We start from the raw sequence: 12,085 nt of genomic DNA on the forward strand, positions 1-12,085 counted from the left end.
TGCTATATATAGGATTCAAATTCTTGGATGTCCCACATCGTTTAGTTTTGTGAATGAAGAGGAAATCCAAGGCCATATATAGGATTTAAGCTTGTATTTGACTTTTTTATTCTCTTATACTCTTGTGTTAGAGTGTTGTGAGATGTAATTAAATATTTGTTTTGCAGGGTGCGAGTGTATTGGGGATGGTTGAAGGTAAACTATGTATCGTAACAATTTTCACATAGTATTATTCTCGGGTTGTCATTTGACAATGGTCGTGGTTTTTCTTCGGTTTTGGAGATTCCACGTTATCTCTTGTGTTGTTAATGTGTTCCTTTTTGTTTTCTCTCTATGACTTGTTTTTTTTCCAACAACTGACATCAGAGTTTTTGGTTCGATACAAGAATACGAGTTCTTAGTATGCTATGTGGTTGCAGTTTTGTCTGATCTCCCACATCATAAAAGAAGGGTGATTTTGTGAATGAGTTGTTGAAGAGCAGTCACAAATTCCGTTATGCAGTTTGGGCTAGAGAAAATTGATGGAAAAAATATTTTTTACCCGTGAAAAGTTCAGTTCAAAGATGTGTTGATACAATAAAATTTACACAAGATGTGAGATTATGTCGGTGGTTGAAGAACTTCCTGCCAACATGGAAGTTGCACCATAAATTTTCATCCTGATTTTCGACATGTGAAAACTCTTGAAGTGGTTTAGCTTCAAGTGAAGTATACTCTTCTTTAGGTGGAGTATGACCGTTTTTAAAACCATGATTGTCGGTGGAGACAGTGTGAAAATTCTTGGAGTTATGTAGTTTTAAGTGACTATCCTCTTTATGGTGGGTTTTGATTGTTGGCGAAGACAATGAAAGTTAATGTATTATTTTTAATTAAGGCGGAGATTGAGATTGGTTGAAAATATACATGTTGAAAAAGTTCTACATCATTTAGTTTGTAAAGGAAGGGTCCGATGCTATATATATTATTCAACACATTATTTAGTTTTGTGAAGGGAGAGCGAGTACAAAACTATATATAGAATTCAAGTTCTTCGTTATAAGATGTATCAGTAAAAAACATTTTAAGTTTGTATTTTACTTTCTATTCTATTATACTTTTGTGTTCGAGTGTCGTGAGATATAGTTAAATATTTGTTTTGGAAATGTGATTATACTTGAGATAGTTATAATAATTTTCATATAATATTATTCTCTGATCATTACTTGATTCTATAACAAATGTGATTTTGTTTCCAATTTTAAAATTTTCATCTCTTACTATAATGTTATTGTGTTTTCCTTTTTTTCTTTTTAGCTTTGTTTTTCCAACAAGAAGAAGCCCAACTATCTCTTCGCATTAATTTTTTTGTGAACAAAATAAAGAAAGAAACATAATTTATTAATGAGCACGTCAAATGACTCAACAAAGTGTGAGTGTCTGGTCCGTATAATGGATGATGACAAAGGTATGACCGTACATGTGTGCATGGGAGAGTGGCTGCTGAATAGGAAATTAAATGTATAAAAACTTCAATTTCTAATCAGCTCACAATCTCAACCTACATAAAACTGAGTCTTCTTTAGTTGCGATTTTCTACCCCTCTTTTTCTTTAAATTTAATTATTTAGGTTTTTAATCAACTTTTTTTAGGTACTAGCTCTATTTTTATCTTAAATTAATTGTCTTTTTGTTTTTGTTAGCTTAGGGATGCTATGTATGTCTTGCGATGAATATAATTGATTTAAGATAAATTGATTTTGGAAAATTGATTTTAAAAATTTAAAGTAATTTATGTTTTAATATATTTATATAAAATGAATTAAATTGTAAATTTAAATGTAAATTTTTTGTTTGAACTAAAAAATGCAATTAATTCAAAAAAACAAATCAATCTCAAAATTATTTTTACTTATTCATAATCAATCTTTGAACTTAACCTTGAGAACAACTAAACATATCAAAAATTAATTTTACTTATTCATAACTATTTGCTATCGGAACAAATGAAGAATTATGTGTTAAGTATATGTGACACTAAATTCAAAAAAAAAAATACTTGAGTTTTATATATGACAATTTTCACATTTTCAAGTGTTTACATAGTAGATGTAGAATTCTTGAAATATATCTTAAGAGTATAGAAATTTTACGAATAGAGAGACCGATGCTAATAATTAAATAAGTACGATCGTCGTCATCGTTTGGCTTATGTTTTGGCTTAATGTTAAATATTTATTCTTTGTTATTCAAATCTTTACACGTCGATGTGTGTTTTGCAGACATACTTTACCGTTTGGCACACGAGAACGAGTGTTGTACACGTGGAAAAAAGTTGGCACCGTCCTGACTTAAGACACGTCAGTCGTGGACAAAATAACTAAAAAGAATTGAAAAGGATAACACAACTGAAGAATTGACCTTATGGCATGAAAAGGATAAGCGAGTGGTGTACACATGGAGAAAAGTTATCACCGTCTTGACTTAAGACATGTCAGTCGTGGACGAAATAACTAAAAAAATGAAAATGATAGGGCGACTAAAGAATTAACCTTATGGAATGAGAATGACTATCTCTGAAAAATATCTTAATCGACTTACTGGGGATTTATATGACTATTACATTGCCTATAAGACTGCTAAAGAAATCTAAAATGCTTTTGTGAGAAGAAACATTGTGGCTTGAAGGTTTTTATAAGGAGCTGAAACTTCAAGGTCAAGTTATCCCTGTTAAATGTGATAGTCAAACTGCAATAGACTTGTCGAAGAATTCAGCCTATCACGAGTGAACCAAGCACATCGATGTGAGGATGTATTTCGTCAGAGAGATAATCAAGTTGGAGAAGTCCAAGTACTGAAGGTTTTGACGGATGATAACGATGCTGATATGATCACCAAGACATTGCCAAGCTGCGAGTTTTCCACTGTATGCAGTTGATAAAGCTGCATGAAGAAAGCTCGTTTGTTCCTTTTATGTTGTAGAGTTTGTTCCAAGGTGGAGATTTGTGAGAATTTGGATCGAACTCTAGTCTCGACAAGGGTAGATTCTAGGTTCAACAAAGGTTTAACATGTAGTTGAAATTTGTTCACATGTTGATCCTGTATGATGTAGTCGAAGTATGCTCAAGCATGTAGTAGTCAAATTTGTTAGGTTTGCTAGTATGTCAAATTAAGTCTGTTTGTTTATGTTTAAGTTAGCTTGTAGCTTAAATTAGCTTAGTAGTATATAAATATACTAGTTCTCTCAGGTTGTTAAGGGTGAGTTAGTTGTTGTTATTCACTTGTAATCTTTGAATCCTAATTGAGTAAGTAAATAGAGAAACAATTTAATAAATTTTGAATCTTTCTCCTATTTCTTCCCACTTCTATCTCTTTCGTGAAATCTTAATAAGGTTTCTTGTGTTTGTTCTTGAAAACCAGTTTTTCTCATAGTGTCAAATTTATTCTTGATGGTACTTCGTTATAACAATTAGGTGTGGTGAGCGTGGAGAAGAAGATGCTGTCAATAAAGTATGAGATTGAGAAATTCACTGGTGTGCATGATTTCAGTTTATGGTGCTTGAAGATGCAAACCCTACTTGTTCAACAGGGTTTGTTATAAGCATTGAAATGATCGAAGAAGATGGATGTTGCCCTAACGGAGAAGGAAAAGACGACGATGATCGAGAAAGCCCACAATGCTATTGTATTGAGCCTTGGTGATAAGGTTCTTCGGTGGGTTTTGAATGAGAAAACTGCAGCTGGTGTATGGATAAAACTCAAAGGTTTGTACATGACAAAATCGTTGGTCAATTGTCTCTACCTGAAGCAAGCTTTGTATTCATTGAAGATGAACGAAGACAAAGTCTTAGCTGAGCAGTTGGATATGTTCAACAAATTGATTCTTGATCTTGATAATATAGAAGTCAAGATTGATGATGAAGATCAAGCGTTATTGTTGTTGTTGTTGTGCGTTTTACCTAAGTCTCATGCTCATTTTAAAGAAACTCTCTTGTATGGAAGATATTCGTTAACCTTTGAAGATGTTCAATCAACCTTGTACTCAAAGAACTTGAACGAACGAAAGGAGCACAAGCCATCGATAATTGTTGAAGGTTTGCCAATTAAGGGGAAACTCTTGAAGAAAGTTGGTAGGTTTAAGAAGAAGAAGGGTAAAGTTCTACAACATTCTTATGGTGGTAATGCTTCTGCTATTAGGTGTTATCATTGTAAGAAGGATGGTCACATAAGAAAGGTGTGACCTGATCGACTGAATAATCATGGTGGAAAAGATAATGGTAATGCAACCATTGTGCAAGATGATTATGAATCATATGTTGTCCTGGTGGTTTCAAGAAGCGACTCTAGCAAGGAGTGGATTATGAATCCAGGTTGCACTTGGCACATGAATCCAAACAAATATGTGTTTGAGGAACTATGTGAAGAAGATGGTGGATCAGTATTGCTTGGAAACAACAAAGCCTTCAAAATCGCATGTACTGGATTTGTAAGATTCAATCTCCATGATGAGTCAATTAGGCTATTGATTGATGTCAGGTATGTACCTGATGTTAAGAGAAATTTGATTTCTCTTGATGAATTTTTAACAATAAAGGCTATGTTTTCAAAGGAAAGCAAAGTATCATAAGGGTAATGAAGGGGTTGAAGGAACTCTTGAGAGGTGTGAAGAAAAAGGCATGTATACCCTTGAGGCCAAGGTTGTAAGTGGTTTAACAAATGTAGCATCCACAAAACTCGTGTCAAAGACTGAGCTATGGCACAAGAGATTTGGCCATGTCAGTGAAAGAGGCTTGATCAAATTTTTGAAACAAAATATGTTGTGCGGTGACAAGGTCGAAAAACCGGAGTCATGTGAACCTTGTGTATTTGGTAAATCATATAGAATGAAGTTTAACAAAGGTAAACAAAGAACAAATGGATCCCTTGATTACATTCATGCTAATCTTTGAGGGTCTGCAAGGAATCTTTCACACTCAGGTGCAAAGTATTTCTTATCCCTAATTAATGATTATTCCAGAAAGTTATGGGTATTCATTCAAAAAGCTAAGGATGAAAATTTTGAAAATTTCAAAAGTTGGAAGACCATGGTCACAAACCAAACTGGAAGGAAGGTCAAAAGGTTGAGGATCGACAATGGTATTGAATATTGCAATAAGGATTTTGACAGCTATTGTGTTATGTATGGTATTATAAGACACACAACTACGACATGAACTCCCCGATAAAATGGTTTGGCTAAAAGGTTTAATCAAACCATTCTGGAAAGAGTGAGGTGCATGTTAGTTAGTGCGAGATTAAAGAATGTGTTTCGGGGTAGAAGCTGATGTGACTGTAATATACCTAATAAATAGGTGTCCCTCAATTGCCCTGGGGATGAAAACACCTGAAGAAGTTTGGTCGAAACATCCACGTAATCTCAACAGATTGAAAGTATTAGGATGTTTAGCATATGTCACATTAAGCAAGACAAGGTCGAACCTAGAGCTCTTAGATGCATGTTTCTTGGATACCCTGAAAGAGTCAAAGCTTATAGGATGTGGTGCCTAGATCCAGGTCACAGAAGGTGTATCACAACTCGAGATGTAGTTTTCAATAAAGTAGAAATGGCATTCAAGAAAACTGATGATGTTGGTCGAAATGCATAGATCTATGAAGAAGAGTTGGAACATGAAGAGATTTCTATTGAGGTGGAGCATAGTGATGCTGAATAGCATAACCTAGATGAAGTCGAAGAAGATGCACAAGTTGTTGATGAAGATGAGGAGACTAAAAAATACTATCTGCTGGCAAGAGACAGGTCGAGAAGAGTCATCAACGCATGTCAGAGACCTGGTTAATAGATTTCAAAGCATCCGCCTTAATCTCTGCAAATGAGTGAAGGAGATTTGCAATCCAAAATGCAACGAAATTTAAATTTTTTCTCCTTTAGTGATCCTTACGAATGGGCATGATCAGTGATAGAATTGTTACCTCTTGTGGCGATTGAAACCTTTGATGCAGATCTAAGGAGTGATCACGAACATTGAATGGTGACAACGCCTCTACTCAGTCCACACAAACGAATTCCTTCAGTCTCAATGCTAGCTGCTATGAATGAAGACTTTGAGTGTATGTGTGTGTGTGTGTGTGTGTGTGAGAGAGAGAGAGAGAGAAAGAGAAACAAAATTCCAATTGCACAAATGCTTTTGTGCAAGGGTTCTATTTATAGAACCACTTGTGTGGGCTGCAAGCTAAAACGCCCACTTAAGTGTATGTGGCCCATATCTTATGATATGCCAAAATCACTTAAGCGCGTGGTACCTTACCATATTTCGTATTCTACTTAAGTACACCGTACCTTATGATGTTCTACAATTCACTTAAGTGAACCGTACCTTACGGTGTTCCTTATTTACTCTATCTCTCATCAATCTGTCCTTTTATGTGTGACCCTATAGGTTTTCGCGATATTAGCAATTATATTAAATCACGTATTTACCATAATAAATAGTGAGCAGTATCTAGCAACATATCACTTTTATCCAAGACACTAAAATGTCATGTGATCTGACAAATCCTTTTGTGACAATACTTATGTGTATAATTATCCTTTTGCCCCTATGTCTATATTGAACACAAGGCATAGACCGTGTCATCCTTGTCCAGTTCAATATTGGGCCCGTAGACATTTATCCTGTTACGCATGATGGGCAAATTCCATCTAGGTCACTCATGTCCCTCAACATGCTTCGTGGAGTACCCATCAACTATCTTTATGGTCATCCAGTTACATACAACATTTGATCAGCAATAAAGCACTCGACTCTACATCTAGGGTCCATAGTGATTTCAGGTCGAAGGGTGGTATACACCACTATCACCACGAGAATAACTTATGACACTTTGCATAACATTCTATATGGTATTCTCATAGCGGGTCAATACAGTATAAATATTACTCCTAATATTCATACCTATGTTTAAGACTTGATAACTCCTTATCCATGATCCATGAGATGTGATCATCAGTCTATATACATAATAGTCTTAATGCTTTAATGTTATCCCACTTCACAATAAATCTCGACTATATATACTTTAAGAATAATGTCCTTATGTCTAATGGGATCTCATGATTAAGTCATACTTGATACATTAAATGGACTATCTATTCTAGGGACTTTATTAAACAAACATAATAAACTTTTATTATTAATAAATAATTTGATACAAGTACCAAAAATATTGGCCTCTAGGGCTTACACCAACAATCTGCCACTAACACTAGAGCCAATCAGGCACACCACTAATGCCCATAGATCTAGTATGGCCATCATGCTTCTACTGTGCAAGATGCTTTGTCGATGGGTCAACAATATTGTCAAGTGTAGGTACTCTGCATATTTTCACATCTCCTCTATCTATTATCTCTTGAATGAGGTGATAACGTCTAAGTACGTCTTTGGATCATTGGTGAGATCTAGGCTCCTTAGCTTGTACGATATCACCATTGTTATCATAATAGAGACCAATGGGATCCACAATGCTAGGAACTATGCTAAGTTCACTAATGAACTTTTTGATCCAAACAACTTTCTTTTCTGCATGTGAGGGAACAATATACTCGGCCTCAATTGAAGAATCAACAATTGTATCTTCCTTTGAACTTTTCCAGCTCACAACGCCATCATTTAAGCAAAACACATAACCAGATTGCGATCTAAAGTCATCCGTATCTGTCTGGAAGCTAGCATCGATGTATCCAATTACAACAAGCTCTTCCTGACCTCCATATATCAATAATGAGTCATTAGTCCTTCTCAAATACTTAAGGATATTCTTGACAGCTACCCAATGAGCATCACCGAGATCAGATTGGTAGCTACTCGTTGCACTTAAAGCATACGAGACATCTGGTTGAATACATAACATGGCATAAATGATAGATCCTATTGCTGATGCATATGGAATCTTATTCATGCGATCCCTTTCTTCCTTAGTTGAAGGGGATTGTGTTTTTGATAGACATATGCCATGTTGCATATATATGAATCCTTTCTTGGGATCATGCATATTAGAGTGTCTCAACACTTTGTCTATGTATGTACTCTGACTTAGGCCAGACAGTTTTTGTGATCTATCTCTATAGATCCTGATTCCTAATATATAGGCTGCTTCACCCAGGTCCTTCATAGAAAAGCATTTCCCCAACTAAGACTTTACTTGTTGTAGGGTAGGGATATCATTTCCAATGAGTAATATGTCATCTACATATAATATCAGGAAGACAATCATGCTCCCACTAACCTTCTTGTAGACACAAGGCTCATCTTCATTCTTGATGAATCCGTATTGTTTTACTGTTTCATCAAAACAAAGATTCCAGCTTCTGGAAGCTTGCTTCAATCCATTGATTGATCTTTGTAACTTACATATCTTTTGGGCTTCTTCTGGTATGTCAAATCGTTCAGGTTGTGTCATGTACACATCCTTAAGAAGATTCCCATTAAGGAAAGCAGTTTTGACATCCATCTGCCATATTTCATAATCAGGATATGCAGCGATAGCAAGTAAAATCCAAACAGATTTAACCATTGCAACTGGTGAAAAGGTTTCATCATAGTCAACCCCATGATTTGTTTATATCCTTTTGCAACCAGTATTACCTTATATGTATGTACCTTACCATCCATGTCAGTCTTCTTTTTGAAGACCCACTTGCATCCTATAGGGTTAACTTCTACATGAGGCTCTACCAAGTTCCAAACCTGGTTTGTGTACATGGAATCCATTTCAGATTTCAGGGCTTCTAGCCACTTCTCAAACTCGGGACCAGTTATGGCCTCTTGGTAGGTCACAAGCTCATCTTGATCCATGAGTAACACATCATCTTGATCAGTTATGAGATATTCGTATCTCTTAGGTAGGTGACATATCCTGCTTGACCTACGCTGGTCTTGTTCTACTTGAGCAGGTTGCTCTTTCACAACTACTTGGGGTTCCTGCTCTAATTCCTCCATAGGTGTATCAATGCTTTGTGATTCTTGAATTTATTCAAGCTCTACTTTCCTCCCACTGATTCCTTTGGAAATAAAATCCTTTTCTAGGAAAACTCCAGTTCGAGCGACAAACACTTTGCCCTCAGAAGGATTGTAGAAGTAATACCCTCTTGTTTCTTTAGGATATCCCACAAATAAGCATTTGTTAGATTTGAGCTCAAGCTTAGTTGAAATTTGTCGTTTCATATAAACTTCGCAACCCTAAATCTTCATGTAAGACATATGTGGTTTCTTACCACTACATATCTCATATGGTGTCTTCTCAACCTTTTTGGATGGAACACGGTTAAGTGTGTAAGCTGCTGTCAATAATGCATGTCCCTAAAAGGAGTTTGGAAGATCGGCGTGAGTCATCATGGATCAGACCATGTCTAACAAGGTTCAATTTCTTCTCTCAGATACATTGTTCCATTGAGGTGTTCCAGGAGGAGTAAGTTGGGATAGGATCCCACACTCTTTCAGATGGTCATCAAACTCTAGGCTTAAATACTCACCACCTCGATCTGATCAAAGAGTTTTAATATTCTTACCTAGTTGGTTTTGTACTTCATTCTTGAATTCCTTGAACTTTTCAAAGGACTCTGATTTGTGTTTCATTAAATACACATAACCATATCTACTGAAATCATCAGTAAATGTGATGAAATACTGAAAACCTCCTCTGGCTGGTATGTTCAGTGGTCCACATACATCTGTATGTATGAGGGCCAAAAGATCATTAGCTCTTTCACATTTTCCTGTGAATGGGGACTTTGTCATCTTTTTAATTAAACAAGATATGCATGTCTCATATGATTCATAATCAAAAGAGTCCAAGAGTCCATCTTTATGGAGTTTGGAAATGTGTTTCTCATTTATGTGGTCTAATCAACAATGCCAAAGGTAAGTTGGATTTAACTCATTAGATTTCATCCTTTTAGTATTAATGTTATTAATAGGCATTTCAAGATCAAGGACATATAGTCCATTGTTCATTTGTGCAGTAGCATAGAATATATCATTCAAATAAATGGAGCAACAATTGTTCTTTATTATAAATTAAAAATTAAACTTGTCCAAACAAAAAATGGAAATAATATTCCTGCTAATTGCAGGTACATAATAATAGTTCTCTAACTGAATTATTAAACCACTAGGTAAAGTCAATACATAAGTTCCTACAACTAAAGCAACAACCTTTGCTCCATTGCCAACTCGTAGGTTAACTTCACCTTTTGCCAAATCTCTACTCCTTTTTAGCCCTTGTACATTGGTACAAATGTGAGAACCGCATCCAGTATCTAATACCCATGATGCAGAAGTAGATAAATTAATTTCAATAACAAAGATACCTGAAGTTGAAGTCTCTACTCCATTCTTCTTATCTTCCAGGTACTTTGGGCAGTTTCTCTTCCAGTGTCCGGTCTTACCATAATAGAAGTAGGTGCCTTCCTTTTCTATGCCTTCACTAGGCTTCAAAGCATGAGCAGTGGGTTTGGGTTTGGCAACTTCCTTGCCTTTCCCTTTATCACCCTACTTGGTGGGTCTTTTATTCTGTATCTTTCTATTTCCGATCATCAGAATGGACTTCCCTTTTGACTTAAGATTCTGCTCAACAGTTCTTAACATGGCTAGCAGTTCAGGAAGATATTTTTCCATATCATTCATATTGAAATTAAGGACAAATTGACTGAATCTATCTGGAAACGATTGCAAGATCAAATCAGTCGCAAGTTCCTTTCCGAGGGGAAAACCCAACCTCTTAAGGTTCTCCACATACCCAATCATCTTGAGCACATGGGGACCTACATGGGCTCCCTCAGCTAACTTTCCTTGAAAAATGGCTTTTGAAACTTCAAACATTTCATGCCTTGCCTGCTCTTGATAGAGCATCTTCAGGTGTTCGATCATATCGAACACTACCATGTTCTCATGTTGCTTTTGCAACTCTGAGTTCATGGTAGCTAGCATGAGGCAAGCAGTTTCATTGACATCATCAACATGCTTCTTATAATCATCTCTTTCAGCCTTAGGTGCATAACTAGGAGGTTCCTCTTCAGGAACAGGTTTCTCCAAGACATACAAGTTTCTATCATGTTTGAGGATAATCCTCAGATTTCGGTGCCAATCCAGAAAATTTGTCCCAAGCAATTTTTCCTTATCAAGGTAATCTACATGAAAATAATGGAAAATATAAGTATTAATAATATATTTAATTAGGCCTTTAATTAAATATGCTCTCACTATTTTACTCAAAACAAATGACCCTCACCATTTGATTCGGAAAATCCCATTGGAAGATTTTCTAGTGGGTCGAGATCCACATTTCACTTTGTTTTAAGTCCGCGTAGGCGGATTACACAAAACTAGGTTATTTATGTAGGAACTCCTTCCAATTATATCTAATACAACTCTCGAATATTTTAGTTGGGTGAATAACTCCTTATTCCAATCCATCACATGGATCATTTCCAACTCTTGCTTCTAAACATATATAATCTTATTATAATTTGTTTAGTTAAGTTTGACCCATTGTTTTAGCAATTGGATATTACAATTATCCCATCGCACCTCACTAATATAGAATATGCACCTCGCGTAGGCGAAACCTACATTATTCGATATTAGTCTTGATGAGTGCTAAAACTTGAACAACATAAACTTAATATTTAATTTGAGGGAATTTGCAATTATTCTGATCTCATCGACTTATTTATAACATAAATCGTCTCTCACATGTATCAACATATATTCACATGCATCAACATACATACAAAATGAAACAGTTATGGCCCCTAGCATAGTTGCTCTCCCAAGCTAATGAGAGAACCTAAGCTAACCTAATAACGATCTAAGCTTCTCCAAGAAAGATCTTCAAGGTTGTCCTTCTTCGATATTGTATTCTTCTCTTTCTTCATAATGTTACATTACATAAAAGAAACTCGTTTTACATACGAGGGAGTGAGATGAGAAAAGAAGTTACATTAAGAGATTAAAAGAGAGGCACGACACGCAAGTCGTATTTTAAAATCCCAAAAAAATAATAAAGGAAAACTAAGGCCATAACTGGTCACCACAAGACAATAATAATAA

Source organism: Lathyrus oleraceus, chromosome 1 (assembly GCF_024323335.1).
Source record: "Lathyrus oleraceus cultivar Zhongwan6 chromosome 1, CAAS_Psat_ZW6_1.0, whole genome shotgun sequence".
NCBI classification, from domain to species: Eukaryota; Viridiplantae; Streptophyta; class Magnoliopsida; order Fabales; family Fabaceae; genus Lathyrus; species Lathyrus oleraceus.